The 24,783-nt window shown below is 42.3% G+C and overlaps 1 long non-coding RNA gene across 1 annotated transcript; it reads right to left on the bottom strand.

Moving 5' to 3' along the window:
- Positions 1-462: 462 nt before the first annotated feature.
- LOC133649695 (uncharacterized) lies at positions 463-5,966 on the bottom strand. The gene is made up of 3 exons (XR_009826119.1): positions 5,905-5,966; positions 1,463-1,629; positions 463-913 (listed from the first exon to the last, which is right to left on the bottom strand). It is a non-coding gene; the product is annotated as an uncharacterized LOC133649695 (long non-coding RNA).
- Positions 5,967-24,783: the final 18,817 nt, after the last annotated feature.

Below are 24,783 nucleotides of genomic sequence, written 5' to 3'. Positions count from 1 at the left end.
GGGCTTGCTCTAGTGTAGTTAGTCAAGTGAGACTTAAATAGTAGTCTATGTTTCTAGACAGGATGATGGCGCCTTCCTGGTTAGGGTGAAGGCCGTCTCTCATCAGCAAGCCTGGTTTGCCCCAGAAAGAGGGCCAGTTATCAATAAACGTTAGTCCCTGCTGCCTACAGTAGCTAGCCAACCACTTGTTAAGCGAGACTAATCTGCTATATCTCTCATCATTGCCTGTCGCAGGCAGGGGGCCAGAGACAATTACTCGATGCCTGGACATCTTTCTGGCGAGATCACAAGTCCTGGCTATGTTTCTCTTTGTAATCTCTGATTGTCTCATTCTAGTGTCATTGGAGCCAATGACACTAGAATGAGACAATCAGAGATTACAACGAGAAACATAGCCAGGACTTGTCGATTAGCCTGTCGTACGTGTTCCAGGCCTTCGAGTAGCCTAATTCATGTCTCTGGCCCCGGGGATACACTTTATTGTGGCTGGTTTGCTAAGCTTTATGTTTCGGGTGATGGACTCCCCTATGACTAAGGTGTGGTGCCCGGTAGACTGGGGTGTAGGACTAGCTAAAGAGCTAAATCTATTATGCGTCTCAACCGGTACACCGTAGCTTGTAGGCCGCTTAGGACTGCTACAAGCTGGGCTAGTTAGCTCGCTACAGCTAACGCTAGCAGATGTGTCCGCAACATCTAAAGTTACGACATTACTCTGCTCTAACTGGCGGACACGGCCCTCTAGCAGAGCCAACCTCTCCGTGAGTATGGTGCAAGACGCGCAGGAAGCCATTACTCACAGTGCTTTTTTGTCACCAAGTGAAGTTCCTGCTGTCCTCAGGGAAGTGGTCGCGGTCTGTGGGAGTAGCTTCTTACCGGCGCTGCCTTTTTCCGCGCTAGCTTAGCAGCTAGCTAGCTGAGGAAAGGGTGGTGGGACAGAGATCGGGTGATTTGCAAGTTAAATAGTACCACTAAATATGTTTGAGAAGTGATAAAGAAAGCTGTAGAACAATTAAAAGCACACAGATAGAGCGATACTTAGCTTTTTCGCAACAGCGAACAGACGGCGAGCAGTCACGCACGGTGAACCGGAACCGGAAGCCAATTGTACTACAAATGAAAACTGTTCCTTGTATTTTGGCTATCTTATTTAGCGCCATGAAAGTTTGTCATAAACAACAAGCTTTACGCTGTCAGATTTGGGCATCCTTGTCATTTTAAAACAAGACAGATGGAGCTGAGCACTTATTTTAAGTGGTGAAAGTACTTCCTGCGTGATTTACTCAACAGCAAGTCAAAGGTCAGACACAAAGGATTAAACAAAGTGAATATGTTGGAAAGAATGAATGAATGTGCATCGGTACACAGAAGTTACATTCACTGACAGTACGAGGATCCATTCATGCATCTGTCATTACGTGTTCCCTCAGCTTCACACTTATTGGTAGTCCACATCTGCGTCTACCTCCTTTTGCAGCAGTGTCTTTTGAAAGCACAGATCATCTAGGATTAAGCCGCTATAAGCACTCTTGCGATTGACCGCGGCCGTACATGCAGCTGGAGGTCATTCTTGATCTCCTCCAGTGGAAATTGCAACCCAGAGTGATCCTGCATGATGGCGGCGTCCTCCTCCTGGACAAAAGTGGTGGGATTAGTAGGATGTCTGGAAGAAGCCAACACCGCAGTGCTCAAATATATGTTTGGATTTGTGATTGTGTAACAGTGCAAAGGAGCTCTGGGTTGGAACAGTTCACTTTTGTGTTTAGTCATCTCTTGCATAACTGGAAGAAAAAAGTAACATAGACTTGATAAAAAAAAATTAAAAATACACCCATAGTGCAGTATGTTGCGTAAAATCATAAACAGATAGAAATGATGATAAATGCACTTTTCAAACAAAACAAGTTCATGTTATCCTTACAGGTGAGGATGGTAATATAGATCGACCGGTAAATTGGCAGCTTTGCCTTTCGGCTCAGCTCCTTCTTTACCACGACAGATCGATGCCGGGTCCGCATCCGAGTGTCGATCTCGCGATCCACTCTTCCCTCATACGTGATGCATAACATTGCATCGTATACATGTTCGAAATAAACTGAAACTGAAACTTGTGAACAAGACTCTGAGGTACTTGAACTCTGCCACTTGGGACAAGATCTCTTCCCCAACCCAGATATGGCACTCCACCCTTTTCCAAACGAGAACCATGGACTCGGACTTGGAGGTGCTTATTCTCATTCCAGTCGCTTCACACTGTGAACCGATCCAGTGAGAGCTGAAGATCCTGGTCAAATGAAGCCAGCAGGACAACATCCTCTGCGAAAAGCAGAGACTTAATCCTACAGCCACCAAACCGGATCCCTTCAATGCCCTGACTGCGTCTAGAAGTTCTGTCCATAAAAGATATAAACAGAATTGGTATTCATAATAATAATAACAGATATAAATTATAATATTAGCGACTGGGGTGAGAATCAGCACCTCCAAGTCCGAGTACATGGTTCTCGCCCGGAAAAGGGTGGAGTGCCATCTCTGGGTTGGGGAGGAGATCTTGCCCCAAGTGGAGGAGTTCAAATACGTCGGCTGGGCGATATATCGATATACTCGATATATCACGGGTTTGTCTCTGTGTGATATAGAAAATGACTATATCGTGATATTCGAGTATACGTTCTCAAGCAGTTGCTTTTAGCTGCGGGGCATTCAACTGCATGCGTTTGTCACTCTTTCCTGTGTCTCCTTCTCACAGGAGTAACGTCTCACAGAGACTAAAACAAGCGCACCTTCTTACATACGTCACATACTGTCACGTGAACAACAACAAAGAAGGTGCAAATCTGGTAACAAATGGAGGAATAATTAATTCCCAAGAAAAACAGCAGCGGTGGTTTGGCTTCAAGCGGGAATATGTCTTTACATCATGTCAACATCTCCGTTCGGTGCCACACCAACTAAATGCCGAAGCAACTATTTCCACATCAACACCGTAGGACATATACTATTTGATATGCTGCTCATTTTTATGTGAAACTTATTGAAATATCTTGTGTGTCATCATGCACAAAAGTGCACTTATAGCTTGTTTTAAAATGTCTCTGACAATCTTGCACTTTCTGTTTTGGAAATGACATGAATGTCGGTGCCACTGCTTAATAACTGTTTAATAAATACAGTTGCAGTATGAAGTATGAACAAGAATGTTTTAATGTAGACACATAGAATCATCATACTGCTGTGATTATATGTATCAAGTGTTCATTCAAGGCTAAGGCAAAATATCGAGATGTATATCGTGTATCTCGATATGACCTAAAAATATCGAGATATTAAAAAAAGGCCATATCGCCCAGCCCTACGTCGGAGTCTTGTTCACGAATGAAGGAAGAGTGGTTCGTGAGATCGACAGGCGGATCGGTGCGGTGTCTTCAGTAATGCGGACGCTGTATCAATCCGTTGTGGTAAAGAAGGAGCTGAGCCGGAAGGCAAAGCTCTCAATTTACCGGTCGATCTACGTTCCCATCCTCACCTATGGTCATGAGCTTTGGGTTATGACCGAAAGGACAAGATCACGGGTACAAGCGGCCGAAATGAGTTTCCTCCGCCGGGTGGCGGAGCTCTGTCTTAGAGATAGGGTGAGAAGCTCTGTCATCCGGGGGGAGCTCAAAGTAAAGCCGCTGCTCCTCCACATCGAGAGGAGCCAGATGAGGTGGTTCGGGCATCTAGTGAGGATGCCACCCGAACGCCTCCCTAGGGAGGTGTTTAGGGCACGTCCGATGGGTAGGAGGCCACGGGGAAGACCCAGGACACGTTGGGAAGACTATGTCTCCCGGCTGGCCTGGGAAAGCCTCGTGAAGTGGCTGGGGAGAGGGAAGTCTGGGCTTCCCTGCTTAGGCTGCTGCCAAGCAGGGATAAGCGGAAGAAGATAGATGGATGGATGGATAAATTATAATATTATTAATATTAATAGTGCCATTTCATGTAAGCGTAAGTGTAAGATCATGGTGTTTGCGTGCTTGTGTGAAAAAAATGATCTCAGAGAATAGTGATCTCAATTCTAAACAAGAAAATTATGATTCATGCAGTTGAATTTTTTCAAAAAGAAAAAGTGCATTTTAATTTTCTGCTCCTGAACTTGGAGCACTTTCAAGACTTATTGATAATATTAATATAGTTACAATCAAAGTGAACTGCACCTTTTTTTGGGGGTGTGGGGGGGGGGGGGGGGCAATGTTGCCTATCCTTCAAAATCCTTATGAGAGACGAGAAGACAAAAGTTTTTTTTTTTTTTTTTTGCAGTTTAACATGTAAAAATCTTCTGGGTCTAGGTGGCTAGCAATGGCAATGCAGCGAATGGGAGCGATCAATTCTGCTTTTAAATCACTTTAAAAATGCGTACAAAAACCGGCAACAAAACTTCAATCACATTCCGGAACCTGTATAATAACGAACACGGAGGAACTCTTTTTCCAGCGGAGTAGCACAACGACATGCGTCATTTCAGCTCCTTCTTCACCACGACAGATCGATGCAGGGTCCGCATCACTGCAGACGCCGCTCCGATTTGTCTGTCGACCTCACGATCCACTCTTCTCTCATATGGATGCATTACATTGTATCTGAGGCGATAGATAAGCTCGATGTACATTTGTGCGTTTGGTAGTACTGGCCGGGCACGTTTTTTTAAGTGGACCTTGGATAAGCGTGCCATTTATATCCGCATAGCTTAGCTCCAAGTTCCACATTTACAGCGTCAAAGCTATGCCGACCTCTCTTTTTCCAACAGCTCCAACTTTTCACCCTTCCTTTGTGCTGGCTTCTAGAAGCAGTAGTTCATCCTCTGTATATTCATGTTAAAAAAGATAAGGTTTTGAATCTTCATGTGTCCAAAAATAGTCATCTTCGTTGTCTGTTACCAAGTCTGCCATGATTACAACACACTCGCGTTGGTTTCCGGAAGTATGAACACACATTTGTTGTCGAAGTTGAAAGTGCACTGCTACGGAAACGGAAATGAATGTGCTTAGGAAATCAGTTCCAGCAATGACCAAAACACGGTAAATATTGTACATAGTACATATTGTTACTACGTATTGTTACCACACTGTTACTATATTATAAAAATGTTCACTTTGGACACTAATACCACAAAGCTGACATTGAGGATTTTTTTTTTTAAATCAAATATATTTTATTGGCCTTAAAAATTAAAAATATCAAGATGGGCACTGCCTCTTTTCACTTTTCCGAGTACGGCCCTCAGTTAAAAAAAAGTTTGGACACCCCTGTTTTGCATCCTCTTTCAAGTTAGTTTGTAAGAAATTGTGACGAACAACGCCACCAAAAAAGATATAACCCGTAACAGATTTAACACATCACTAATACTACCAAACATGCTTATTCAGCTTGTCAGCCATGTTTTTGTTTACTTTTAGTGTACGTTTTCTACTATGTTCCAAACAAATTCAGTCTAAGTCAAAACATTAACTCTCAACAGGGATACGCGGTACAAAATGGATGGATGGATAACCACAAATGTAAGCAATGTGTTATTCATTCATTATTTCTGTAGAAAAAAATTTAAACTGAAATATGTGTTGTGAGTAATGCTAAAATGTACCCACCTAGCATGGCAGGCAAGGCTAAGGAACAACCAACCATGTTGGCGATTGATTCAAGATGCATAGTGTATGAAAAGAAATACAACTTTAAAAAGTGTATGACAAGATAGTAATCGACATCTGAAGTGCAGTTATTAGCATTAGAACTTAGCTTTGGAGTTCCAATCCAGACACAAAGCTTCTTCCAAGCTTGTCCAAAAAGAGACAAGCTCCACGTTTTAGTGGTATCTAAACTATACTGTATTTTATTTAAAATATTTTTTTGTATAGTTCAGTATATTTGTCTTACTTATAACCTTTGATTTCTATTCGTCTTTTGTTCCATGTCACATGTGTGCCTCTTTTAATTCCCTCCCCACTTCCTGTTCCTTTGATGGACATCCTGGTTAATGCCCAATTGAAACAAAATATGGTATTCCTACCATTTTACAAACAATAAGTGCATTTTATTACTGTGGTTGTAGTTTGTAGTGGTATAGAATTTCGAGAAGGGGTTCTATTATTACTTCTGGTGACTTTATTCACCTTGACAAAGTAAGACAACCTAGCGAGGTTATTTAGCGTCAATTAGCTATGACAAACTGTCAAAAATGTTGTAAATATTCCTTGATATGTGTATTAATCATTCCTTACAATTGTATGGTGCATGGGAAGACGTTCTTGAATCAAGTTGGTGCGTTTTTTTTGCATAAATATGAATTTATGCATTTATGGATGAACATAATAAACATGAGCGCTTGTCCTTTAGGCTGTCATATAAAACATATCCACTAGAGGGGGGCAGTGATGCAGATATGTGCATAGCTGCAAAGACGATGCATATCAAAAATTTAACTATGAATGACGTGAGACTAAGACACAATATGGTAAATTTTCCCCTAAAACAAATAAACAAAAGCATATTTCTCATGATGAGGACAATAATTCCTACTAAAATATATTGCATGTTTCATCTACATTGTCTGTACCTAAAACATTGTTTATTTGGACAAAAAGTAAACTATTTGCACATTAAATTCTATTAGTATTTGCTTTGAACTCACAAATTAAAAATATTAAATAATATATCAAAGTGATCCCCACTTCCCTTGATGTTGGAGTAAAGTTTGGTCAACAACCTGCAGTAATTTGTTTTTACCGCTAGAGGATGCTCTTGTCACAATTAGTGTTTCAGTCTTACTTTTTAAAATAGCCAGTAAACCAGATTATATTCGGTCTGATATTTGATTACGCAAAATACTGCACACTTTCTCTTTAATTTAATTGTCTGTTGTATTCTCTGAATACTGTCAATAAATGCAATGTCATCAAAGTAATTGGATCTCAATTTGAGTATTCAGATTACTCTTTTATGTAGTCTGGTTATCCCATTTACATTCTCTAAGTGTAATCAGATCACTGGTAAATGTCGTGTGTTTAATGTCAAATGAGGCCTTCCCTACTTCCTTGTTATCAAATTGCTGTAATTATTAAATCGTTGTTTTTTTTTAATTATCAGATTCCTTCTAATTGCCTGTAATTTGATCACTTTTTCAGATTACAGTTTACTTTGTGCAGACAGGCAGTGCTGCCCCCTGTCCTCCTCGGTGTCGTATTGCATCCAGATGTGGCTGAAATCATAACCGTATGTCTTTAAATGGGGGTCTTGTGCACACACACACACACTCACACACACACACACACACACACAGCGGGTGCCTCTGTAGATTGACACAATATGAGGCAAACACACACGGTCAGTAATAAACGTGAGCGGTCATGTTTTTACGGTATAATCAAGCGTTTTGATAGGCTGTCATTCATGCTGACACTGCGTGCGGGCATTTAGGGTCCAGCAGCATTTACTATGCAGCCTAAAGGCAGAAATGTCTTTTAGTGCTTGTTTGCCAGGTCATCATCTATGAAAAGAGCCAATTTAGAAGCCATTTTGGGGAGGTGTGCAAATACTGAATGATGATGATTGTGCAGAGGGGGGGTGGGCAGCTTTTTTTAAGAGGGTGCATGGCTTGGGGTGACTTAGCGCGTGCAGGCCGGGCCCCCGTGAAAGGTTAAGAGCGTGACGCCATCAATCCACGTTTTGTTGAGCAGAGTTCAAAAAGGAAATCAATCACCGTGATGGCAAACGTGTTGAACATGCTCCTGGACATGCTGGCACAATTTCCTGTGCGCACACAAAGACCAGTTCAGGAATCCGATAGTCCTACGACAACCTTAATCCCTCTCAGCTTCCAAGCACGTGGATCCGGTTTCAGAATATGCGATGATTCACAGTGAGAAGCTATCAGGGAGCCTCACACTTCTTTCATATGCTTGCATGAAGACATCTTGGCATGCCACAAAACACACACACACACACACACACACACACACACACACACACACACACACACACACACACACACACACACACACACACACACACACACACACACACACACACACACACACACACACACAAAAGAGGGAGCCACAGGGGAGCCGACGGGGGCCCGTGGACGCTTGTCGTGAAGGTGTTAGTGTTCACGTTCACATTCTTCACCCCTGCAACACCTCCAGTGAAAATATGATCCGCCGCTTTGAAGTCGGCTGAATTATGGTCGTTTTGGAGGAATAATACGTGGTGGAAACCTACTTAACCTTTGGAATAATCCAACAAAAACAACACTTTCGCTTCCTGGAGTTGCTGGCATGTGTAAACAAAAGGCTTATCTCAGATTTATTTAAATCTGTTTTAGTGAGCACTATGGCACCAAGTACCACCCCAGAAAACACTTGGCTCTCCAAGTACCACCATAATGACCAACATTCAAACACAGTAGCATTGTAAGCCTACGTATTCATTAACAACAAGGCAGAGGTTTTATTGAACAGGTATATTAATATTTCTGGCAACTGCTCAGTGGCCTTGTGGTTAGAGTGTCCGCCCTGAGATCGGTAGGTCGTGAGTTCAAACCCCGGCCGAGTCATACCAAAGACTATAAAAATGGAACCCATTACCTCCCTGCTTGGCACTCAGCATCAAGGGTTGGAATTGGGGGTTAAATCACCAAAAATGATTCCCGACCGCTGCTGCTCATTGCTCCCCTCACCTCCCAGGGGGTGATCAAGGGTGATGTGTCAAATGCAAAGAATTATTTAGCCACACCTAGTGTGTGTGTGACAACCATTTGTACTTTAACATTTTGCTTTAAAATGATTCCCGAGCGTGGCCACCGCTGCTGCTCACTGCTCCCCTCACCTCCCAGGGGGTGGAACAAGTGAATGGGTCAAATGCAGAGGGTAATTTCACCACACCTAGTGTGGTATTTTAACTTTAACTGTATCATTACACACTGTTTGAACAGTGACACTGTGTTTGAATATAGGAAAATACAATACTGTACTTTAACCAAGGAATTATTTGGTGTACTACGTGATCAGGGGTGCCAAACTCATTTTAGCTCAGGGGCCGCACGGAGGAAAATCTGTGCAGACTATTAAAATCATGGCATTAAAACCAAAAAATAAAGACAACTTCAGATTGTTTTCTTTGTCTTACTTTGACCAAAAATAGAACAAACACATTCTGAAAATATTACAATAAAAATATAGAAAAAAATATTGGCAGCGGTAAAGTTTAGATCCATGAAGGAAAAGAAAGTGAATGAATTTTTATAACTGAATAAATTTACGTGCATAAAACACTTTTTTTTTTGGTATTATTTTTTTTATGAATTAAGTAACGTTTATGACAACCTTTTTCCAAAACAATATAGAATGTGAGATATAACAGGATAATGCATACATTTATCATTTGTTTTCAAAACGCTTACAAAAAAGTGGGACCCCAAAAATTTACTGTGGGACCCCATTTTTTTTACTTGATGGGGTCCCTGGGACCCCATTTCGAAAATTCCTAGCGCCAACACTGATGGAGTATTGGTGCGTGCAAAACAGCAGCAGGCAGCCGTGGCCTGCTGGCCAATTCAAATAGATCATTCATTCGCGGGCCGGATCTGCACTATGGTAATACACTATACATACACACATGCTGACTCATTAGCATTCATTTATTTTGAACACAAAACAAGTAAAATAGTATCTCCAATACAATATAGTCATCTGAAATAACAATAATACCATTTAAAGAAAACACGGCGTGCGTCTGAAAAGGAGCATGGAAAAGCAAAAGCTTGTAATGCCCTGCCTTATCACTCAGACATTGTCATATTAATAATGATAATAAAGTGATTCGTTATCAACAATAAAATACATAATTGTTGCATTAGGGTCGCATTGTAAAGATGGTTGTGTTCCCAGGATGCAGAAAGAGACAAAGTGTCAGAAGCAGCATGGAGGTGACTCAGGGTTTTTTTCCTACATTATAAACTTGTCATATAACTTTTTAAAAAACATTTCTTTATTAAGTTTTAGACACATTTATTGACAAAAATAGCTAAAAGCGCATCAAATGCTATGTTCTCCCTGCCCCAACAAGTAAAAAAAAATAAAGAAGAAACCAAAGTAAGATTTCAACATAAAACCACAGACAGGGGCATTCCTGAATGGCCCCAGAGAGATACAACCACCAACAAGCACACAGGGGGCTCATCAACCACCCACATTTCAATTGTGTTTCAATCGGGGTTAATTTGAAGATCAGCCTCTCCTACATATCTCAGAAAAGCACCCCACAGTTCTTGAAACTTTGCAGAACAACCATCCAATGTCAGCCTAATCTCATACAGTTTGAGAAAATAAAGAACATCTTTAATCCAGCGGGATCCAAGGAGGAGCTGCTGTCTTCCAATTTAACACGATGGGCCCCATTCAGCAATAAGTTCCTAACTTTTCCTCTTATCTTTCTTAAAATTCATGACGTGTTCTTAAACGCCCAAATTGTTCCCACCTGCTGTTCTTAAATTGCTGAATGCCAAATGGTTAGCCCGTGCGTGTCTATCATAATTTGCATATAAATACGGCCTTATTTCCCCAATATGCATATGTAAACACCCTTAATTCTGTAATTTGCATAGGTAAACGCCCTTAATTACCCATATAAGGGCACAATTCCGGCGGAAAAGTACCTGAAAAATGTGTTTAAAATGCTATAGTAGCATGCTAACATTAGCATGCATCAAGTATCAATACATGACTGAGGTGTGTGTAAACCTAAAAAAATTGCAAACAAAGAAGCTAGCATACCAACAACCATATGTCAAGTAACTGCACAATTAGCAAAAAAGTTAGCGTGCTAATTTTAAAATGCTAGGATTGTGACGCGGGCAAAGAGAAGCAGCCTGCACAACTTTCGATTCTAATTTGGAAGTTAAACATTTCCATTTGCACAAACGCAATCTGAAAGCGACAGCTCGGAAGTAATCTGGTAGAAATGAAGTACAAATGATGATGATGATGGTGAGGAAGAGACAGATGAGGTGGGCGGTGAAAAAGTCCAAAGTTAATTCCACAATCAACTTCTTTGCAGCCTGAGAGCGTGATGACAGTCTTAGCGAGCGGCGTGTGAGCAGGTGGGTCAGCTGCTGGCCTGGCACGCAACTCCTAAAGTCAACAGACAGCAGCCCCAATACTTCCTGGAGCCACAAACATGGCGGCTGCACAGTCCAAGGTGACGCCTCGTCTAATTTGCCTTCCTGGCTGCCAAACAAACCATTTGGATGAAGTGCGTCCAAGTCAAAGGAAATTTGGTGGCGGAAGTTTAGTCGAAGCTGTTTGGGTTTGGTTTTATGTTTTAATTAAATGTTTTTTATTTCTGTTTCCGAGTACTCCAGTACAAATGAAATGATTTATAAACACAAGAACTACAATGAAAACTCTAATGTGGAGTTGGATTGACCCCAAGTACAAACCCCGTTTCCATATGAGTTGGGAAATTGTGTTAGATGTAAATATAAACGGAATACAATGATTTGCAAATCCCTTTCAACCCATATTCAATTGAATGCACTACAAAGACAACATATTTGATGTTCAAACTCATGAACTTTATTTTTTTGGCAAATAATAATTAACTTAGAATTTCATGGCTGCAACACGTGCCAAAGTAGTTGGGAAAGGGCATGTTCACCACTGTGTTACATGGCCTTTCCTTTTAACAACACTCAGTAAACGTTTGGGAACTGAGGAGACACATTTTTTAAGCTTCTCAGGTGAAATTCTTTCCCATTCTTGCTTGATGTACAGCTTAAGTTGTTCAACAGTACGGGGGTCTCCGTTGTGGTATTTTAGGCTTCATAATGCGCCACACATTTTCAATGGGAGACAGGTCTGGACTACAGGCAGGCCAGTCTAGTACCCGCACTCTTTTGCTATGAAGCCACATTGATGTAACACGTGGCTTGGCATTGTCTTGCTGAAATAAGCAGGGGCGTCCATGGTAACGTTGCTTGGATGGCAACATATGTTGCTCCAAAACCTGTATGTACCTTTCAGCATTAATGGTGCCTTCACAGATGTGTAAATTACCCATGTCTTGGGCACTAATACACCCCCATACCATCACAGATGCTGGCTTTTCAACTTTGCACCTATAACAATCCGGATGGTTCTTTTCCTCTTTGGTCCGTAGGACACGACATCCACAGTTTCCAAAAACAATTTGAAATGTGGACTCGTCAGACCACAGAACACTTTTCCACTTTGTATCAGTCCATCTTAGATGAGCTCAGGCCCAGCGAAGCCGACAGCGTTTCTGGGTGTTGTTGATAAATGGTTTTCGCCTTGCATAGGAGAGTTTTAACTTGCACTTACAGATGTAGCGACCAACTGTAGTTACTGACAGTCGGTTTCTGAAGTGTTCCTGAGCCCTTGTGGTGATATAAATAAATAAATGATAAATGGGTTATACTTGTATAGCGCTTTTCTACCTTCAAGGTACTCAAAGCGCTTTGACAGTATTTCCACATTCACCCATTCACACACACATTCACACACTGATGGCGGGAGCTGCCATGCAAGGCGCTAACCAGCAGCCATCAGAGGCAAAGGGTGAAGTGTCTTGCCCAAGGACACAACGGACGTGACTAGGAAGGTAGAAGGTGGGAATTGAACCCCAGTAACCAGCAACACGCCGATTGCTGGCACAGCCACTCTACCAACTTAGCCACGCCGTCCCTCCCTATCCTTTACACACTGATGTCGCTTGTTGATGCAGTACAGCCTGAGGGATCAAGGGTCGTCACGGGCTTAGCTGCCTTGCATAGGAGAGTTTTAACTTGCACTTACAGATGTAGCGACCAACTGTAGTTACTGACAGTGGGTTTCTGAAGTGTTCCTGAGCCCATGTGGTGATATCCTTTACACACTGATGTCGCTTGTTGATGCAGTACAGCCTGAGGGATCGAAGGTCACGGGCTTAGCTGCTTACGTGCAGTGATTTCTCCAGATTCTCTAAACCCTTTGATGATATTACGGACCGTACATGGTGAAATCCCTAAATTCCTTGCAATAGCTGGTTGAGAAAGGTTTTTCTTAAACTGTTCAACAATTTGCTCACGCATTTTGTTGACAAAGTGGTGACCCTCGCCCCATTCTTGTTAGTGAATGACTAAGCATTTCATGGAATCTACTTTTGAATGAATGAATGAATGAATGAATGAATGAATGATCTTTATTGCCATTGTGCATGTACAGGTACAAGTCCAACGAAATTTAGGTTGCTTCCCTAAGGTGCTTTGCATTTTTAAAAAAAAAGAAGAAACCATACAATATACAAAAACAACACAATATACACAATATGCAATATGGCCTAGGACCACTCTAAGAGGCAATGTAAAAAAACGAGACAGTAAAAAGTATAAAGTGACTAGTGAACTGACTAGAGAGGAGTAATGCTGGTTCCCAGTGTGCTGAGGGGGTGGGAGTCAGCATTTCCTACCTCCTATGCTGTGCAGGCATTTTGTTTTGGATTATTATGTAAATAAATATGATAAATATTGTCCAGTTGGCGTGTAATCGCTGATTGCACAGTCCCGGATCGTGATTGACCGGTGGCTTCCTCATGTTGCACGTGAGGGAGTTTTTATTGTTATTTTTTATTTTTTTTAATTTTACATTCCAGCTGCGTTTAGTGCAATTATGGCCCGGGGGTAGAAACTGTTCTTGAGTCTATTTGTGCGGGTTCGCATGGTTCTGAAACGTCTGCCGGAAGGCAGCCGATCGAAGTGGCTGTTGCCGGGGTGGGATGGGTCCTTGAGTATGTTGGCTGCCTTCTTCAGGCAGCGGGAGTTGTACAGTTCTTCCAGGGAGGGGAGGGGGCACCCGATGATTTTTTGGGCCGATTTGACGACCCTCTGGAGAGCTTTCCTCTCTGCTGCTGTGCAGCTGCAGAACCATACGCAGATGCAGTATGTGAGGATGCTCTCCACAGAACAGCGGTAGAAGGACACCAGTAGATCCTGTCTCAGGTGGAGATTCCTGAGTACTCTCAAGAAGTAGAGCCTCTGCTGTGCCCTCTTGACGATAGCCGTGGTGTTGGTCCTCCAGGACAGGTCCTCCTCCAGGTGAACTCCCAGGAAGCGTCGGGATGAGACTCTTTCCACACAGCACCCGTCGATGTACAGGGGCTGTATGGTAGTTTTTCTCCTCCTGCTGTCCAAGATCACTTCCTGGGTCTTGAGCTGGTTCAGCTTCAGGTTGCTCACCCTGCTCAACACTGCCAGCTGCTCCACCTCGTCCCGGTATGCCGTCTCGTCGACCCCAGAGATGCAGCCCACCACCGTTGTGTCATCGGCAAACTTTATGATGTGATTGCCGGGGTGGGTGGCTGTGAAGTCGTGGGTGTAGAGTGAGTAGAACAGGGGGCTCAGCACGCAGCCCTGAGGTGAGCCGGTGCTGAGGCTGAGGGCTGTGGAGGTGTGGGTACCCATCCTCACCCTCTGACGGCGGTCAGTCAGGAAGTCTTTAATCCAGAGACAGGTGGGGTTGGATATTCCGAGGTCTGCTAGCTTGGTCACCAGTCTGTCAGGTAAGATGGTATTAAATGCAGAGCTGAAGTCTACAAAGAGCAGCCGTACATAGCTCCCCCCCCCCCCCCTCCATGTGGGACATGGCGGAGTGGAGAGCCATAGCGATGGCGTCCTCCGTAGACCTGTTGGCTCGGTAGGCAAACTGATGGGGGTCCAATACGGGCGGTAGGGATGAGAGGATGTGGGTCCGGACCAGTTTCTCGAAACACTTCATTGTGATAGAAGTGAGTGCCACTGGCCGGTAGTCGTTCAGACAGCTGACAGTGTTTTTCTTTTTGGGGACCGGGATGATGGTGGAGGTTTTCAGGCAGGATGGGACGATGGCCTGGGACAGGGACCGGTTGAAGATGTCGGTGAGGACACCAGCCAGCTGATCAGCGCAGTCTCTCAGCACCCGTCCGGAGACGCCGTCCGGTCCCGCAGCCTTCCTCGGGTTCACGGCTTTCAGTGTGCGTCTGACCTCGTGCTCCGTCACTGAAAGGGTGAGGCGGCTGTGGTCTGTCGAGTGAGGTGTGACTGCTGATTGAGGTGTGGCTGTTGGGTGAGGTGTTGCTCCTGAGTGAGGTGTGACTGCTTCCGATGGTGTTACCTCAAAGCGGGCGTAGAAGGAGTTCAGCTCCCCTGCCGGCCGGGGGGTTGCTGGGCCTGTAGTTGGTCATGTGCTGGACCCCCTGCCATACCCTCCTGGAGTCATTGCTTTGGAAGCAGTCCTCAATCTTTGTTTTGTAGTCCCCCTTAGCCTCCCTGATACCACGCTTCAGGCTGGCTCTGGCAGTGCTGTAGAGCTCCGCGTCGCCAGATCTGAACGCGGTGTCCCTCTCCCTCAGCAGCCTCTGCACCTCTCTCGTCATCCACGGCTTTGTGTTGGAATAGACTCGGACGCTCTTATCCACAGTAACAGAGTCTGTGCAGTGTTTTATGTAGCCCAGTACTCCTGATGTGTATTTCTCCAGGTCCTCGTCTTCAAAGACATCCTTTTATACCCAATCATGGCACCCACCTGTTCCCAATTTGCCTGTTCACCTGTGGGATGTTCCAAATAAGTGTTTGATGAGCATTCCTCAACTTTATCAGTATTTATTGCCACCTTTCCCAACTTCTTTGTCACGTGTTGCTGGCATCAAATTCTAAAGTTAATGATTATTTGCACAAAAAAAAAAGTTGATTAGTTTGAACATCATAAATGTTGTCTTTGTAGCATATTCAACTGAATATGGGTTGAAAATGATTTTCAAATCATTGTATTCCGTTTATATTTACATCTAACACAATTTCCCAACTTATATGGAAACGGGGTTTGTATAAGATGACCCTGAATATAAGGTTTGTTCATCCATCCATCCATTTCCTACCGCTTATTCCCTTCGGGGTCACAAGGGGCGCTGGAGCCTAACTCAGCTACAATCGGGCGGAAGGCGGGGTACACCTTGGACAAGTCGCCACCTCATCGCAGGACCAACACAGATAGACAGACAACATTAACACTCACATTCACACACTAGGGCCAATTTAGTGTTGCCAATCAACCTATCCCCAGGTGCATGTCTTTGGAGGTGGGAGGAAGCCGGAGTACCCGGAAGAAACCCACGCAGTCACGGGGAGAACATGCAAACTCCACACAGAAAGATCCCGAGCGCAGGATCGAACCCCGGACCTCGTATTGTGAGGCAGACGCACTAACTCCTCTTCCACCGTGCTGCCTATTTTTTATTTCTTATTTTTTCCTATAAGGTTTGTGTTTGGAAAAATATTTTTAAAAACACACACAATATTTTTTTAAGGTTAATGTTTCCCCCCTTTTTTCCCTGTTTTCCTTTCTTTCCCTTGGCATGTTTTTCAAGAATCATGTTTTCAACAACTTTGAACTAACAATATGTAGATTGCAATAAGAAGTCAACATATTGTTTTAGCTGCTTGACAGTTGTTTGCTGACTATGCTTCATTGATGGCGTTGCCAGACGTATAGTAATGACCCTTTTTGTACACTAATTTGAGCACTTCAATACATTAGCAAACACAAACATGTTATGTATTGTCTCATCTGTCTCTTTAAAGCCACACTGTTCTGCCCATGGTATTTGATTTCAAGATAATACTTTGGTAATTTAAAAAATGTAGCAGATGGTCAAATCGTGTGTGTAATACTTTCCCTCAAAATGTGATCGTTTTAAGTTTCTGGCGTGATCATTTGTCATTTCCCATCTGGCAACCCTGTGTATTGATCAGCATCGTCTTGAAATTGGCATCATAAATCCGGCTGTGCTGTTCACTAACGAGCTAAGAACATTTTAATTTAACTGGGCTGCATCTTTCCAGGTCACTGGGTGTGGTGTGTGAGTGACAAGAAGAAAAGCCCTGGCTCACTTGCGGGGAAGTTGTTTGGTCAAATAATCTCTTATTTTAGACTTTTTTTCTAGGGCAAAAAACACCTTCTTATATTGGGGTCAGTGTGGGAAATGAACGTTTTTGAGGGCAAATAAGCCACTTTGTCATGACAGGTTTGTTTATTTATGTTCTTATGTTTTTATTGTTTATTGTCCAGCGCTCCTATTTTTATTTCTACTTCCTGTTTGTCTCCTTTTGCCACCACTTCTCCAGGCGGGGTCCCTCACCTGTCCATTACTGGCAAATACGACACACCTGTGCCTGGTTGCTAATAAGGATGCTTTATATGCCAGCCCGGTGCCCTGTTTAGTTTTTCTTTATAAAAGACATGTTACAAGTTTAAATTGTTTTGTTTTGGGGGGCCAATTCATTTCAATGGAAGACGTTGATTTGATTAACCAAAGTTTTGAGTTAAGAGCTTTGTAACAGAACCAATTTTTTTCCTTTTTTAAAAATTGAGACAAAGATTATTTATGTATTTAATATTTGTTTGCCTACTATTGTATATTATTTATTTGTTCACTGTTCTGTTACAGAGAACAAGGAAATGGGATAAAATTGCTATGGTATGAAAAGGGGTAGGATTAAAGGCCTACTGAAAGCCACTACTACCGACCACGCAGTCTGATAGTTTATATATCAATGATGAAATCTTAACATTGCAACACATGCCAATACGGCCGGGTTAACTTATAAAGTGCAATTTTAAAATTCCCACCACACTTCCGGTTGAAAAAGCCTTCGGAGGATGAGTATGCGCGTGACGTCAATCATTGAACCGGAAGTATTGAATACAATACAAAAAAGCTCTGTTTTCATTTCATAATTCCACAGTATTCTGGACATCTGTGTTGGTGAATCTTTTGCAATTTGTTTAATGAACAATGGAGGCTGCAAAGAAGAACGTTGTAGGTGGGTCGGTGTATAGCGGCTGGCTGTAGCAACACAACAAGGATTACTCACTTGGATAGCAGACGCGCTAGCCGATGCTAACCGGCCACCGCACGGATGATCGGGTGAAGTCCTTCGTCGCGCCGTTGATCGCTGGAACGCAGGTGAGCACGGGTGTTGATGAGCTGGGCAGATGATGGCTGGCCGGCGTAGGTGGAGCGCTAATGTTTTTATCATAACTGTGAGGTCCGGTTGCTAAGTTGCTAAGTCAGCCTTAGCGTCGTTAGCAACAGCATTGTTAAGCTTTGCCAGGCTGAAATCTATTAACCGTGTAGTTACATGTACATGGTTTAATAGTATTGTTGATCTTCTGTCTATCCTTCCAGTCAGGGATTTATTTATTTTGTTTCTATCTGCATTTGAGACAGATGCTATCACGTTAGCTCATGCTGATTAGCATGAGCTTCGTCGATGTATTGTCGTGGAGATAAAAGGCACTGAATGTCCATTTCGCGTTCTCGACTCTCATTTTCAAGAGGATATAGTATCCGAGGTGGTTTAAAATACAAATCCGTGATCCACAATAGAAAAAGGAGAGTGTGTGGAATCCAATGAGCCAGCTTGTACCTAAGTTACGGTCAGAGCGAAAAAAAAAAAAGTATTTCACTGCATTCTAGTCCGTCACTCCAACGTTCCTAGTCCACGAATCTTTCATCCTCGCTCAAATTAATGGGGTAATGGTCCGAATAGCTCTAGCTGCGTTGAAAACAATAGGAAAATATGAGGGAGTGAACAACTGACAACGTCACGCTACTTCCGGTAGGGGCAAGGTTTTTTTTTAATCAGAGACCAAAAGTTGCGAACTTTATCGACGTTGTTCTATACTAAATCCTTTCAGCAAAAATATGGCAATAACGCAAAATGATCAAGTATGACACATAGAATGGATCTGCTTTCCCCGTTTAAATAAAAACAATTCATTTCAGTAGGCCTTTAAATAAGCTCAGCTTCTTCCTGCTCCTTTTCGGACGTGCTGTAATGAAACAACTGGAATTGTGTGATGCATCACATTGTATCGAATGCATGTTTGAAATAAACTGAAACTGAACTGAAAAAATTAAAATAAATACAAATTAAACTGTAGTTGAGGTACTACTGTATTCTAAAACTGTGTTTCTCAACGATAAGGCCAGGCCCCGTCTTGAGCGCCCCCTAGAGCAGACCTGGGCAAACTAAGGCCCGTTAAGCTTTTCTTTTTAGATCTTTAAGATGCAAACTGTAGCCGCCATTATGATGGGCTGTGATGTTTTCAAATTACCATGAGTCTTGAACCGTAGAAAGTATTTAAATGGTTGGAATCTGCGCTTTTGCATGATATACTAGTTACTATGGTAATCAAATTAGTTACTACGGTAATCCAATTAGTTACTATGGTTATCTAATTAGTTTCTATGGTAATCTAAGTCACAGCAGCTCAGACGAGGCACCAAGCAGTGTGGGCGAGGAGCGTTTCCACAGAGTGTTTCCAGAGCGGCCAGCCTGAAATGCGGGTGTCAAGGACAGACGCGGAAGGAGATTTTTACAACAAAGTTCCAAAGCTTAGTGATATCAGATTGTAGGTGGTTTTTTTTTTTACCCTTCGCGTTCATATTTCGCTGTGTTTGTTGCATTTTTGTTGTGTTTCGCTTGATTGTAAAATATGTCGATCAAGAGGGGGTGTGACGTTCATATGTTGTCAATATTCAGTGTTTTATCGTTCATAGTTAATATTGTAAATCCCACATTCTTTATTTTCATGTACATTCTGGGTGTCTCACTCAGTAAAAAAATGTAAAATTCCGTTCCATTTTTTAAGGCGGTCTGTCATAACGTTTTTAGCATTCAATCAGACATTATTGTGAGGTTTTGTATTAGTGCTCCTAAAAATAGATATACCGGCTCCCAGACCCATTTTTTTCTCTAAATTTGGCCAGGCCCCCCCTAGAGGGCCGCCCGAAATGATCTGTTTTTCAGCTGTAGTCTGCAGGCCGCAGCGGTACTCAGTTGTAATACACTTTTCCACCACTTATGGCAGTCATGACAATATCAAACAAACTGAATAAGTCTGGCGCTAAAGTCACATTAAGCGCAAAAATTATGACTAAAGTGGCATAATATGCATTTGTAACAATTGTAACCATATTTCCCTCCATGCTGGGTCACATGCTAAAACTACCGTATTTTCCGCACAATAAGCCGCACCTAAAAACCACAAATTTTCGCAAAAGCTGACAGTGCGGCTTATAACCCGGTGCGCTTTATATATGGATTAATATTAATATTTATTTTCATAGAGTTTAGGTCTCGCAACTACGGTAAACAGCCGCCATCTTTTTTCCCCGTAGAAGAGGAAGCGCTTCTTCTTCTACTGTAAGCAACCGCGAAGGTGAGCACCCGCCCCAGTAGAAGAAGAAGCGCGCGGATATTTCATTTCATTTGTGTGTTTCTGTAAAGACCACAAAATGGCTCCAACTAAGAGACACGCGTACAAGGTTCCACTGACTTTTGATATTCCTGTGAACCGCACTGTGGATACAACGGGAGCACGTTTTTTGAGACTTTATTAGTAGGTTGCACAGTGAAGTACATATTGCGTACAATTGACCACTAAATGGTAACACCCGAATAAGTTTTTCAACTTGTTTAAGTCGGGGTCCACTTAAATTGATTCATGATACAGATATATACTATCATATATACTATCATCATAATACAGTCATCACACAAGATAATCACATTGAATTATTTACATTATTTACAATCAGGAGTGTGGAGGGGGGGTGTGGTGGGGGGGTGGGGGGGTGGGGATATGGACATCAAGTAGTGGACATAGAGAGAGAGAGAGAGAGAGAGAGAGAGAGAGAGAGAGAGAGATCAGAAGGCATAAGAAAAAGAATCTGCATTTGATTGTTTACATTTGATTATTAGCAATCCGGGGAGGGTGTTAGTTTAGGGTTGTAGCTGCCTGGAGGTGAACTTTTATAGCGGTTTTGAAGGAGGATAGAGATGCCCTTTCTTTTATACCTGTTGGGAGCGCATTCCACATTGATGTGGCATAGAAAGAGAATGAGTTAAGACCTTTGTTAGTTCGGAATCTGGGTTTAACGTGGTTAGTGGAGCACCCCCTGGTGTTGTGGTTATGGCGGTCATTTACGTTAAGGAAGTAGTTTGACATGTACTTCGGTATCAGGGAGGTGTAGCGGATTTTATAGACTAGGCTCAGTGCAAGTTGTTTAACTCTGTCCTCCACCTTGAGCCAGCCCACTTTAGAGAAGTGGGTAGGAGTGAGGTGGGATCTGGGGTGGAGGTCTAGAAGTAACCTGACTAGCTTGTTCTGAGATGTTTGGAGTTTAGATTTGAGGGTTTTGGAGGTGCTAGGGTACCAGGAGGTGCATGCGTAATCGAAAAAGGGTTGAACGAGAGTTCCCGCCAGAATCCTCAAGGTGCTTTTGTTGACCAGAGAGGAAATTCTGTAGAGAAATCTCGTTCGTTGGTTAACCTTTTTGATTACCTTGGTTGCCATTTTATCACAGGAAAGGTTAGCCTCTAGAATGGAACCTAGGTAGGTGACCTCATCTTTCCTGGTGATGACACTGTCACCTACTTTTATGGTGAAGTCATTGACTCTCTTAAGTTTGATGTGGGACCCAAACAGGATGGATTCTGTTTTACCCAAGTGGATGGATAGCTATTCACGTACGGTGAATATCCGTTAGCTTGCCATGCTAACGGCCAGAAACTTCCACCCACGGTGATATTCAAAAGGAAGACCTTGCCAAAAGAGAACTTTCCAGCCGGCGTCATCATAAAAGCTAACTCGAAGGGATGGATGGCTGAAGAAAAGATGAGCGAAGAGACCGGGTGACTTTTTTCACGCAGCTCCGTCCATGTTGATCTACGACTGCATGCGCGTCCACATCACATATGGTGTCAAAAACAAGTGAAGCACACCGAAGAAGAAGAAGAATTCGAGGGATTTGTGGATGAGTAATAACTTCAGAACGTGAGCTTTAAATGTTTATTTTGTGTGTTGTGTGACATTAACGTTCGAGCAACGTTGAGTTATTGATGTTGCTATTGCTCTGCACTATTTTGAGTGTTACTATTTTTGTGATTGCACATTTGCACATTACATTTTGGGAGTGAACAGAGTTGTTAGAACGCTGGTTTGTAATATATTATTAAAGTTTGACTGACCTATCTGACTGTTTTTTTGACATTCCCTTTAGCGCAGCGTAGGTGCGGCTAATAACACGGGGTGGCTAATAGGTAAACAAAGTTTTGAAATATGCCATTCATTGAAAGTGCGGCTAATAACACGGGGCGGCTTATGGTGCGGAAAATACGGTACCTCTTTCCCTATTTTTAGCGTTGAAGTCCACACGTGTACTTGTCCAGGTGACACACATTTCAATACATTTGGAAATACAAACTATGTACGCAGAACTATGGCCAAATGAGTTCCATCAAGTTTGAAGTTAAAGCGGCTGTTTGCAACATTGACACAGATGCCTAGAGGGCGCTAACTTTCCAATGTATCTTAAGCGTTATATCCCACCCTCTTACGGCATCTAGGACATAATTAAGTAACTGTATGAACGTACGCTTTGGGTGTTTTAAGATAATAATAGCGATTTGGATCTTGAATGCATATTCTATAAACAACAACAACATGACAGCACTGCAAACTACTTGCTTCTGGCCAAGATTGAAGATTTTATTTCAAGAAATGTCCCTAGTTTTAAAAGCCATTTACTTATTTTTGGTCATTGGCTTTACATCATAATCTTGATTTTAACATGAATCATTATATTTTGTCCATTCCGGTTTAAAATGTTAAAATTGAGAAAATAACTATTTAAATAAGATATGTCAGTTTTCCCCACTTAGAAAATATTGTTTAAAGATTCCGCAACACCCCGAGGATGCTGAATTGAAGAATTGCAAGCTGAATAATGCTTGTTTCCAGAATAAAATACTTATTTCTATCTTAAAAGCTATGCTAATTTCTAGATATACAAATCTTAATTTGGGATGTCTTATCAGGTCAAATTAACAAGCTGCATGGACGGATAATTTCACTAGCTTTTTAGTATTTCTTTCCTAAAATATATATATTTTTTCCCTTATATTTTGTCAGCTCTTTCTTGCAGTGTACGAATTGTTTGTTGCTTTTTTGGGGGCTGTTATTGTATGTGTGCACGTCCTCCCTGCGTGTGTACAAGACCCCCGTAAACACCAATAATTTTATCCGGGCCAGTAAAAAATGTTATTACATCAACTTAAAATTGTGAAAAAAGTAGACAATTGTAAAACAAATGTGTTCTGTTGAACCACTAATGTTAACATTAGCTAGCCAAATGTTTTTGTTAAATGTTTTGCTTTAAAAAATGTAACTGTGAGCAAGTTGCAAAAAGGCCACTTTAAAGTACCAGTAGAGTGGAAAAACAAATGGACTTTGTATACTTAATCGTGTTTCATTGTGTCCATTAAACCATATCCAATTGTACTTACACTCGGCAAAAGTGTGTGAAAATACCGTCTAAACATCACAAAATGCCACAAATTCAGTTGGCCATTTTGAATATTCCGCCCCAAATATCTTCTGCAATTTCCGTAGATTCTACGTCACTTTAGTAACACTTCTGCACTCTGACCATATTATCAGATCAGTCATACTGGAAATACACAAACATTGGAAATATACGTGGGGTTTATCATTCACAATGTTTATGTAAGACAAGAACACATATGCTCTGCTTTTTTTATGCATTTAAAATCATAAATAAATACCCAACAATTTATTCAACAGATTGAGGGCTCATGATACTCTCTCTAAAAACATCCAGAAACTCCCGACAATACTTCATTTACATGTTGTGACCTGAAAATTAACCAAATATGAGTAATATTGTTATTATAAGCGCCAATGCATGCGGCCTATTTTAGCGGTGCATTGATAGATTTAGATTTATTGGTCCCCTTGGGGAAATTCATTGTCACTGCCGTACATTTGAACAATAGACATTGCACATCACAAAAAATAACAAAAAGACATCATACATGACCAACACACATTTACAGGCTTGTCAGACAGGTCGGCCAGGCCTGCTGTTAAGGGCGGCTATAGCTGCAGGGATAAGGCTTTTCCTGAGGCGGGCCCTCCGGAATTTGATAGTTCTGTACCTGCGCCCTGATGGTAGTGGGATGATGTATTGGTGTAGTGGGTGAGTGATATCCTGGACTATTGTTTTTGCCAGTCGAGTGATGGACCTGTGGTTTAAGTCTGAAATGTTGGGCGCTAATGCTAGTTTACGCTGCTATTGTTAGCACACTGAGCCGAGGGCTGCTTCTGCTTCGCCACAAACCTGCAAACAGTAAACTCTAGATTATAATTCATGCATCTCTCACCTGCTAGTAGACAAATGTGGCCATGGACCAAGAAGCTGGTCGACTTTCACATCTTTGACACTTTCAAAAAGTTGCTGACCCCTTTGTGAGTATTGTGATTAAATCTTCATCCAACCGAGATTATGTGAGCGTCCCGCCTTAAGCTCGTGTGCAGCTGGGATAGGCTCCAGCACCCCCCGCTACCCTGTAAGGGACAAGCGGTAGAAAATGGATGGATGGATGGCAATGTTGTGGATGCAATAGTGTTTCAATAAAGCTGCATCCGTTTATCACTCGGCTTCTAAAACTTATCGTTCATCCTCTTTGTGTTCGGGCTCAAAAATATAAGGTATCATATTTTTTTCCGATTCCTGTTGTTTTCTCTCATAACAATCCGCTTGATTAGCATTGTTGTTGATGGGGAAGGGATCATTGTTTCCTACCTCTACGTCATGTGATCACGCGACTGGCTTCCTCATTAACTCTCCAAATGGCTC

Source organism: Entelurus aequoreus, linkage group LG05, assembly GCF_033978785.1.
Source record: "Entelurus aequoreus isolate RoL-2023_Sb linkage group LG05, RoL_Eaeq_v1.1, whole genome shotgun sequence".
Taxonomy (NCBI): domain Eukaryota; kingdom Metazoa; phylum Chordata; class Actinopteri; order Syngnathiformes; family Syngnathidae; genus Entelurus; species Entelurus aequoreus.
Note: the sequence above shows the minus strand (reverse complement) of the source record. Positions and strands in the feature narration are given on the sequence as shown.